Source organism: Capsicum annuum, chromosome 5, assembly GCF_002878395.1.
Source record: "Capsicum annuum cultivar UCD-10X-F1 chromosome 5, UCD10Xv1.1, whole genome shotgun sequence".
In the NCBI taxonomy this organism is placed as follows: domain Eukaryota; kingdom Viridiplantae; phylum Streptophyta; class Magnoliopsida; order Solanales; family Solanaceae; genus Capsicum; species Capsicum annuum.
In genome coordinates, this window is record NC_061115.1 from 23,322,789 (window position 1) to 23,334,366 (window position 11,578).

Consider the following 11,578-nt stretch of genomic DNA (forward strand, 5'->3'; position numbering starts at 1 on the left):
AGTGGGCTGGGCTAAGGAGATCTCTTGGGCCTTCGTGGTTCGGGATGCCCATCGTGGCCAAGGCCTTGGATTGGATCGTGACACTTCTAAATTATATCCCACAAAGGAACCTCGAGTGGAATGCACATGTGTCAAGGAGAAACCTAAGGAAAGTTGCAGGGGTGCTAGAAGTTGATTATTTGAAAGCTATTGTAGCACAGGTTGCTTCGTCGCAGAATTAAATGAATAATCAATTCAGTAACTTGAATTTGAGGCATTATCAAACTTCTGTTAATTCTCTAAAGCAGACTCAGACTTAGTGTGGGGTATGTGGAAATTATTACCTTTGAGTAGATTCCATGCAACTAATTTGAAATCAGTAAACTTTGTAGGTAATGCACAATGTCAAGGAAGACAAAATTTCAAAAACACATATAATGCAAACTGGCGGAATTACCCTAATTTATCATAGGGTGGAAACTAAGGGAAGAATGAAAATCAGTATAGAGGCCAAGGAAGTTAGAATCGTCAGCAATAGTCATAGGGTAATCAGGCTAGTGCTTAACTAGTAATATTGAGGAAATGCTGAAATAAATTATGGAAAATCGAGCACAGATGGAAGTAGATATAAAGAATCAATAGCTAACTACTAAGACCTTAGAAGTTTAGTTGGTGCAACATGTTGGAGCATAGAACATTAGACCTCAGGAAAGTCTACCTACACCCACTGACACAAATCTGAATATAAGAAAGTAAATGCGGTGTCTACTGTAGTGGTCTGCAATTGGAGGAATTAGAGCCCAAAATGGTAACTCACAGAGTTGTGGCCAAGGATTAGAAAAAACATAACAGTGAAAAAGTTGAGAGCGATGAGAATAATGTGGCAAGTATGAAGTCACCTCCCCCATTCTCAGAAGGCTGAAAAAGCAGAAAGAGGAAGCATGTTACCAAAAGTTTATTGACTTGTTGAAATAGGTTCACTTTAACCTTTCTCTTGTTGATGTTTTGTATGAAGTTCCTAAATTTTCCAAGTACATTAAATAAGAACGGATTGGTAGGATATGCCATTAGTGCACTTACTGAAAAGTGCACCTCACGGATTCAGAACAGATTGCCTACAAACCTCAAGGACCCAGGGAGCTTTACTATTTAGGTCATAATTAAGTAATCTATTAATGATCGAGGCTTGTCTGTTCTTGGAGTGAGCATAAATCTCATGCCCACCTCTTTGTTCAAGAAGATAAGGTTGGGTAGTTCGAGGCCCACCACAATGGTATTGCAATTGGTTGACCTCTCACTTACCAAACCTGATGAAATAGTGAAAGACATGTTAGTGCAAGTAGGTTCACTTATATTTTATATGGATTTCTTTATCTTAGATTTTGATGCAGATCTGACAATCCTATTTATTTTGGGATGTCCCTTCTTAGCTACTGGACATGCATTGTTAGATGTAGCTGCTAAGCAACTAACTATGCGAGCTCATGATAACATCAAGGTATTTGATGTATTCAAGCAATGAAGCTACCATTTGTCTATGAGGAGTTGTTTTCCATCACAATTATAGACCTTGAATTAGAGCTACCACTTATTACTTCCAAGGATCCCTTGGAGACAGCTTTGGTGGGACATGACATATTTAGTGATGTGGAAGCAAATGAGATGGTTCAAATTTTAGATGTTGCAAGTGTTTTTATTCATAAGAGTGGCTTTGATCCCTTGAATAGGCCCCTCGGTCCTTCTCGCAAGCCATCCATTAAGGAAGCTTTGAAATTGGAGCTAAAGGCTCTGCCCTCACACCTCAAATATATTTTTCTTGGGGATGATTAACACTTTACTTGTGATTCTCTCTACAAGATTATCTGATGTACAGGTTAAATAAGCATTGACAGTGCTAAAAAGGAGAAAGAAGGCTATTGGGTAGCAAATGTTAGATATCATGGGATAAACTCCACCTTTTGCATCCATAAGATATTCATGGAAGAAGGTCACAAACCTAGTGTGTAGCACCAGAGGAAGTTGAACCCAGTCATGAAGGAGGTGGTAACAAAAGAAGTGATCCAGTGTCTTGATCCATGCATAGACTATCTTATCTCCGACAGCAAATGGATTAGTCTTGTTCAGAGGGTATGACTGTGATGCATACACCCTAAGGAAATTCAACACTAAATGTCTGAAAAATATATTCATTTTAGCTATGACGTTGTGAATTTTTGGTTTATGCTTTATAAATGTTTGAAAGCAATCTTAAAAGACTAATTTGTTGCTATAGTTTTTGTACGCAACACATATTTTTTCTTTAATATTCTCCAATTTACATGTGACACTAATAACGAAATTTTTATTTGACTAATCAATTTTAAAAGACAGAAAATGAGAAAAGAAAAATTTATTCATTGGATAAAATGCAGTTGTATCATGTATGAATAGCTTAGAACATATAGCACATATATAGAGCAAGATGTAGTGTAATGATATCGGGTTCATTTAAATTCGTTACTTTAGACGTACAGTATAAATGAAAAAAAATCACTAAAACTACAACAAAATAAAAATTATGAATTCATAATTTTAAGTTACAATGAATTCAAAGCTAAAACTTTAAAAGGTGAACACATTAAAATTAAATCTTAAATTACCCCTAGATTATGGCATATATGTTGTATGTGGGCTTCTTAATTTATGTTTGGACATGTATTTGATTATTTTATGTCTTATTTGACTATATCATAAATTTCACATCAAAGATTAATACTTAATACTTCCATCGATTCTTCAATTGTAATTTTTTATATTTGTAATAAATATTTTTTACATTTATCTATTGGATATGTGTGTCATAAATTTAGTCAATGTAGCTACTTCTATGGACTTTCAAGGATGGTTATGACAAACATATCTACTTAGATAAATGTTACAAAATAATTATCACAAATATATAAACTTATGATTTAATAGTCACACTTATTGTATTTCATCATTCCCTAAAGAAGCTATGTTTGTTATTAAGCGTCAGTTAGCTACTTACCTGGCCTATTAAGATGCATTTATGTGTTTGAGTATTTGCGCATTCTTATTTTGAGCATTATAAATTAACTCGAAATGTGAAGAGAATTTTATATTAGTCCCACATGCCTTTGCCCAAGATTTTACTAAATTAGTGATTTTTCTAACACATGTGGGTTTAGGTAGACAATGTGAAGAAAATTTTATATGTATTGTGAGTAATTTGTTTGTTATTTCCTAAAATTATAGGCTATGATTGGCATCCGTCGTCGATGCCACATATTATGTTCATAAAAGTAGCCTGGATTCTATGGAATTTTTTAAAGAACGCTTTTGGGAAATCAGTGAGCTTCAAGTGTATCACTGTATCCCTTAATTGGAAGGCTTATTTTCTTTACATTTTCACTACATTTATGGACGAGTGGTGAAATAATATCCCTAAGCTCTTCCAATGGTCGGGCATTCTTGTCAATATAATGGAACTTGCTAAGAGAAACCCATTTTTGTTCCAAATCAGCAGTAAATTTGGACTAACTGCATAGAGAGTGTTGTACAGCTCTTTGATGTTATTCTGGAACAGCGTTCCGGAGTAATGTATGTGCTTCTCAGTCTCAACTTTTTTCAATGCTTTCCACATAAGGCTTTGCTTATTCTGAGCAGTGTTCCCTTGTTCAAGGACCAGAAGACCAGGTATTTTACAAGGATTTCTCGCATTTCTTTGGCATAACCATCTCTATCATTGCATATGAGAATCTTGAACAAGTCATAGCTGGTTCCCAAAATGCTCTTACTTATAAGATGTCGAACTTTTTCTGGAATACACAACTTAATACATATGGTGAAGCTCAGATCCTGAGCTAAAAGTAAGATTGTGTTGAGAATCAGCCATGACTTGGTCAGGATTCTCATGGGAGAAGATGGAGACGGTTATGCCAAAGAGATTAGAGAAATACTCCTGAAGTTACCTGGAAGGGCACACTGCTCGGAATGAGCAAAGCCTTGTGTGGAAAGCTTTGAAAAAGGTTGAGACAGAGATGCAAATACTTTTACCTGGAACTCCATTTCAGAATAACATCAAAGAGTTGTACCACACTCTCTGTGTAGTTAGTTCAAAATTTGCTGCAGATTTGGAAAAGAAATGGTCTTCTCATAGAAGTTTCATTGACAAGAATATAATGTTCGAGCATTGGAACAACTAAGGGATATTATTTCACCACTTGGCCATAAATGTAGTGAAAATGTAAAGAAAATAAGCCTTCCGGGCATAAGGGATACTGTGATACACTTGAAGCCCAAAGATTTTTGAAGAACACCACTAAAACCTACCAGAAAACAGTGACCAAAGCCAACAATGTCAGGATCAGTGTAGTGACCAACACCAATGCCAAACGGATGCACTCAGAAATGTTGATTTATGGCTCGCGGTTTCAAAGAACCAACGGACGTGTTCGGTTTATATCGAGTCATGTCTGTCAGTCGGTTTATATCGAGTCATGTCTGTCAGTTTCAAAGAACTGATGGGGTCGGTTTATATCGAGGGACATCGGTCGGTTATTTTAATTCCACTAGGTCGGATTTTTTATTACACATCCGACGGTCAGTCATGGTTTTATATTTAGTTTATTTTTTATATTCATTTTCAGTAAATTAAAAATCAATAAACCGAAACTGTCTGTAGACTATGGAGAGGATGTAAAAAAAAAGATAAAAATGTATCCTTCCAGAGGAGAAGCTTGTCATGTGCAATGTATCCTTCCAGCAGACTCGACGATCTACTGTTGGTTCTTCGTCAGTGTTTGATACGCTTCGTGCATCTAAATATAAATTAAAGGATGTTGCACCTGTGAATGGCAAAGCAACATACCATATCTCAACGTCTCAAGCATTTAGCATTGGTTCTTCTTCAGAAATAACAATGCAGGAAAGTTCAAAAGATAAATTGAAGCATGCTATCAAGGATCTTAAACAGGATTCTATGTCAACTCCCTGGTCTCAGATGTGAAACAGCGAGTACCTGTGTTAATTTCATCAGGGGAGAATCAGTCAGAACATTTGTCCGGAGAAATTATTTTGATAGATCAAAAAGAAAGGTAGATTCCCCCAAAAAAGGTGGAGATGTAACAATCAATCATGAGGCGTGTATGCTGATTCTAATATGCTGCAGAAGGTGCCTTACGTTGTTTAGTAAAATTGATAATTTGATTATATGCTTAGCCTCTCTTTCTGTAAACATACACTTAGAATGTTATTAGAAATAACCTGCTCGGGTGTCTCGGAGGGAACACACTTTCTTGCATCCTGCCCTTATTGGAAGAGAAAGTCGGGAGTCTATAAGAAAACTCTGCACATTTCTCCGTTACTATAACTTTAATTTTACTCTGAAACATTTTACCTTGCAACACATTATTCAAGATTGTGTTTTATTTATCTCATCTAGATATATTCTTCCAGGTGAATACATGCACAGTTGGATCATCCGTTATTTTTATTGTACAAGTAATAGAAAGCTGAGTTGCCCAAACATTATTATCAGAGTGCTGTGACAAATATGTTTGTCTCCTATTGTGCTATTAGGTTCTCCCCATTGTGTGGGAAGGTGTTGTATAGCTCTTAGATGTTATTCTGGAAGGGAGTTGTAACACCCCGCATTTCGGGCTAGAATAAAAACCATAACTCTGATGCGTTGATAATCCCAGAGCCTTAAATCCTATGCCAATTTGGCATGTTTATGTAGTATGTGAATCCATTTGAGCATGAATTTAGACCATAGAGGTCCTTCAACTCAAAAACGAGTTGAAACTATTTCGATCGATTAAGTTTTAGTAGATGTTATAATTTGTGTCAGCTTCCATAGACCATAACTGTCTATATATGTCGAATTAGAGAGCCTACTATGTGTCAAATGATAGGTCTTCGAGTTAACTTTCCAACGATACCAATTTTGCTAAAATCCGAAACCCAAGAAAGAAGTTATGGCCTTTCAAAGTAGTATACATCGCCTAACCAATCGCACATGGCCACTGGAAAGCATATGCGATAGCATATGCGGCGATATCATATGTGGTGCCTATGTAAATATAGGCGATATCATATACAGTGCCTATTTAAATATATGCGATATCATATGCGGCGCATATCTTATGATTTCAAGTGACTTAAACGCTCCGTTTTTGGGGCAAAATGGTCCTTTTCCCACCCTTATTCAGCCATAAACATGAAATTCAGTCCCCAATTCTCCAAAATACATCCACATTCATCTAAAAATTCTCAAGAACACTCCCAAGGGTTTCAAACTAAAAATCCAAATAAATCAAGACTCAACCGTGGGTTTTCAAAATTGATTAGAGATTCGGAATCCCCAATCCACAAGCTTCAAGAAGCATCCATTATTTTCCAAAATAGAGGTACACGAGGTTTTCCTAAATTCTCATGGGCATAGAAAAATCATGTTTTAGAATGGGGTTTTGAATCTATATATATATTCATGTATTAAATGTTTTAACATCATTGTTTTGGTCTTTTGACCTTACCCAAAGTGATTTGAGAATATAAATGTATGAAACCATGTATTTAAGAATGAATTCTCGTTGAGAGCATGATTTTTGGTGAATTCCCTCTTATTATGAATTTTTCAGATTTCTCATAGGTACTAAGGCGCAGTCTAGGGGTCTAGATCCTCAGTAGAGTCTACAGACAGGGTTGTCTCAGAGTTCAGTTGGTGAGCTTTCTTTGCTTCGGAAGGCCTAGTCATTTAGGTATTTATTTCAGTATGGTTTTTGGTCTGCTGGGGGCCTTGTCCCAGTTATTCAGATAGTATGTCATTAGAGATTTTGCAGACTGTTGCATATATTTATTAAATATTGTTGGGGATGTTTTCAGGCCTTTAACTGTTTTAAATTGTTGACCATGTTTCCGTATTATTGTGTCTATTCCGTATTACTTTGATCATATGAATTATGTGCATGATTACCAGATAGACAGAGGGTGTTCCAGGACTTTGGGTTCGGGAATTCTCGTCATGGCCAGGGCCACGGTTTAGGTCCCTGGGTATCTGCGAAATTGTATCGGGTAGATTCTTGCTTATGGGTGTGTAGCGCGCCACACTTATAAGCGGGAGACTACTAGGCATTTAGGAATGTCTCTCTTTCTTCATGTTCTAGTTTGTGCTATAGAGTCAGAATGTTCCTCCTTCATACTCTAATTCGTGCTATGGTATCACCCATATGAAAAGAAAAGTTATCCTAATTTCTTCCTTACTCTGGTGTTCCAAATGTTCTTCGATTATCTAGCAGAAATTTTAGAAGTCCCACAAAGGACGAAAGAGGAGTTCCCTAGTGTAAAATTGTGTCCTCGTTCTTATGAGGCGTTCAGTTAAGACAAAAGTAAGATGTGTATTCTTGAGTCATTGAATATTATGTATCAAGCTTCTATCTCTTGTAATCTTGATATCATTGTGTTGTTGAAAACAATAGTCTAGTGAAGCCGTGTGAGGCCTATTTCGATTCACTAGCATAGTTGCCTTGTCATTTATCTTATTCTTCTTCAAAACACAAAAATCAAAGTCTAGTGAAGCCGTGTGAGGCCTATTTAGATTCACTAGTAACTTTTTATTTATCTTGTTGTTCTTGTATTTGTTGGAACTGTATTTCCACCTGAGTAGTATTATAAGTTAGAGTATCAATATCATGACCTATTGGTAGTGAAATTAGACCAAGAAGTTTGTGATATGAAGTCACAAAGTTAGAGGTCAGAGTAAGGGTGACTTTTGTGATTAAATATTTATAGTTGAATAACCGCTGATTGAGAATGATATACCCTTTCATGATGGTAGACTAATATGGTGGTACCATTTATGGATTGTATGGTAGTACATGGAGAAAGTGTTGACTCAGAATGTTATTTGTTTTCTTTCTTTCAAAATAGAGAAAGAGCCTAGAGTGGATATTTAAAGTGGTTATAGAAACCCCTTATAGGCTATGAATGAAAATGGCTAGATTAGCCAGTAGGTTGTAAGTATAGACTCATTGTTATATGGGGTATTTGAAGGTAGTCTAAATGCCCATTGGGGTAATTAAGTGTGATGTGAGAAAGCCGTAAGTTGATAAGATTGTATGGTTATAATATAAGCTTAAGGTTGATCATGTCTATTATGTGACCTTACCCCTTAACCTTCTTCTCATTGGTAGTTGTAAACTAATACTACTTGTGAGAAAGTATGTAGTATATTTTTGAAGTATTTGGGTAGAATATCCCAATTTGAAGGATTAGTATATTTATATTATGTTGCAATCTTCATTGGCTGTAAATGATTGATGCTAGACTATACGCTTGAATTTAAATGGAGTGGTGGTGAATAGTGGCAAGCGATTGATGATACATGTTTCGTGGGATTAGATTTGTAAGCTTGATGTGTTGAAATAGTACGTCCTAATGGATTATGACAAGGAAAACCGTAAGGTCATGATCAATTATTGTGGTTATGAAGTTCTAGTGTACTAGTGTTTATTGATGTTTATTTCATAGTTTCTAAGTGAGGATTATGTGTAAGGTTGGTTGTAAATCATGTTTAGCACTAGACATTAAGTTTGAAACAATTGATGGCCATGGAGGTGGATGTGATGATTCCTTGGTTACTGATACTAGTTATATGGAAGTGATCTATAGGCTTGAACAGTGTATGCAAGTGCCTAAGTTTATTTGATTCATAATGAAGTATGGCGTTGTATAGGTGATGTAGAAGTATGCCTAAGGTGGTATGAAGCTGTAAAGTTTTTCTAAGGCTATTACATGTTGTGTGTGGCTATTGATACCATTGAGTTTCTAGGTGGAAAAAGACTAGCTAGATGGTATATGGTGTTCTAAATAGCCAAGTTAAGGACCTTTGATTGATAGCGTTGAGCCTTTTGATATGAACTTGATTATCATGGTAGAGGGAAATAAGTTTGAAGTTGCTATGTTGGTAGACTATGATAGAAATAGAGTGACACATTGAAGACTTGGTGATACCCATGTTAGGTGTTATAATCTAAGGTTGAGTCCTTGAAAGTTATGCTAATAGAAATAAGAGTATAGGCACTAGAGGGTGTGCACTTCAACTTTGGGGATACTCATGAAGATTCGAAGTTAGTAAGTGTTCGAGTAATAAATGATGACTATTGGGGTTATAGAATGATAGAGTGTGCCTCAGGAGGTAGTATTAGCAGTGGGCGTCCCAATCTCATGTGTGGTCTTTCGGGTTAAGTTTTATTAATTTTATGTATTGTCATATTTCAAAACCCAGAGTGCAGTGAGTGTAGTTAAGTTTAAAGTCTAGTAAGGTACCTCCCAAATCTTAAGATGATAGCTTTAAGCTTAGGGGGATATGACTAAACAAATAACCAAGTAAGACTCTCAGATTCTTGTAGTGATTTCATGATGATGTAGAACATCAAAAAGTAAGGGTGAATCTCAACCCATTCCTATCTTAATATTTCTCAGTGATCCTAATACCTACTCATGCTTTACGATTTAGTTCTATGATCAGTTCACGCTCATACATATGATAGAGAGTCATGTACTCACGCTTTATAATGTGCTCTATTTCCATAACTCATGTTTTACGCCAAATGATTGGCGAGATTCAGCTTATAGCCATGAATACCCTAAATTCAGAGCTCTTTGGTGAGTCCCTGTTGTTGTTTTGCTATTCCTCAGGCCTCAGATGAGTGTCAAGCTTCATATAGTATCATTTCATGCCTCCAGATCTTATGTTCTAACTTTTTTATGACTCCTCCTTATGCGATGATAGTGTTGGTGAGTAATTATACCTTGTTGATAAAAGATCATAGTACACTTGTTTAGATAAGACCATAAGTATGAAGTAAGATTTGGGGCCATGTTTTTATTTATGTGATGCTTAGTGGAATTTTGTATGTGTATGTTCTTAGGGTAGCTCGTGGGAGTGATATTGATAGTGGTTTAGAGAATATGTGAAGTATGCCTTTATGAGTGTTTGCTTTGAAGCTCATATGTGGTTATAAAGGTAGGCTTGAATGGCATGTTGAGATTGTTGTAAAGGAACTCTATATGCGCTAGCGACTTCATAGTAAGAGTTCAGAGTAGTCATTGAAGTGGTAAGGCATGTTATACTTAGGATGTGATCTTTAAATTAGATATAGAAGATTGCATCATATGGTTTAGAATAGTAGCATGGTCTGGCATGTTGTATTTTTGTAACTTAGAGTTAGGCTTGATCACGGCGAAGGGATTAAGTTATTTCCGACATTAGTAGAAAGATTTGTCAATGCTCATATGAGAATTTTAAGCTGAGTTGAATAATATGATAATTAAGGAGAATAGTATAGTTAAGTGATATTCAAGAAGTGTGCTAAGCTTGAAAGTAAGAAGCTGTAATGCCAAAGGCCTGGTAATTCTATCCTAATTTAGGAGTTATATGCCTATGTTCCAGACTGCAGAGTAGTGTCAATGTATTGATTCCTCAGTTGGATGTCTTGTGAAATCCATACCCAAGATTCATGTCTCCCTATTACTGCTAGAAATTTTTTAGGGAATTGTGATGAAGAGATACTCCAGTTAAGTATGAGGGTGTAGTATAATTCAGTCTATATGGCCAATAAGTTAGTTTAGCAGTTAGATTCGCATGACTTGTTTTCTCGTCTTTGCACTTATTCATGCTACTCAAAATCTCAGACATGCTCTATTCCAAGATAGAGTATACCAGTAGTTACGAGTATAGCCTATTTCATGCATCATGCATTAAATTCAGATTCCAGATGTTCAAGTATGATTCAATTCGTAGGTGCCCTGTGCATCTCCTCAGTTTTCTGAGTATCTTAGTGAATTGAGCATTCATAGAGGGACATAGGGTACCAAGGGGGAGATACCCCATTCAGTTGTATGCATAGATTCTTATTACAAGCTTCACATCAATTATTATTGCGTATTTATCCATACGTTCATACGTTAGTTCAGTTAGATATACATGCATTAGAAATGCATGTTCAATAGAAAAGTTCAGTTTATCAGTGTATTCAGTCCTGCATTCATGAGAACAACTCGGTCACAGATCCATGCATCATATATGCATGATTCATTATGAGAATTTAGCCTATGAGTAGCTTCAGTTGTGTATTCCATGCCTTGGATATGCATGTCCGACATAAGCATTTAAAACATCAGTTTTTCCAATCTGATAGTCATGTTTCTGATTAGTGTATTCTTTCTTAGGGAACATATCATGTTCGCGTTATCCCATATCCTTAAGACTTTGACATTCTATCCATTATTCAGGGACGAATGATCCCAAGGGGGAGATAATGTAACACCCTGCAATTCGGGCTAGAATAAAAACCATGACTCTGGTGCGATGATAATCCTAGAGCCTTAAATCCTATGCCAATTTGGCATGTTTATGTAGTATATGAATCCATTTGAGCATGAATTTAGACCATAGAGGTCCTTCAACACAAGGACGAGTTGAAACTATTTCGATCGATTAAGTTTTAGTAGTCATTGTAATTTGTGTCAGTTTTAATCGACCATAACTCTCTGTATATACTAAATTACAGAGCCTACTATATTTCAAATAATAGAT

At 36.1% G+C, this 11,578-nt stretch overlaps 1 pseudogene; it reads right to left on the reverse strand.

The window, feature by feature from the left end:
* Positions 1-3,215: 3,215 nt before the first annotated feature.
* Positions 3,216-11,578, reverse strand: part of LOC107871661 — a 16,753-nt pseudogene continuing 8,390 nt past the window's right edge.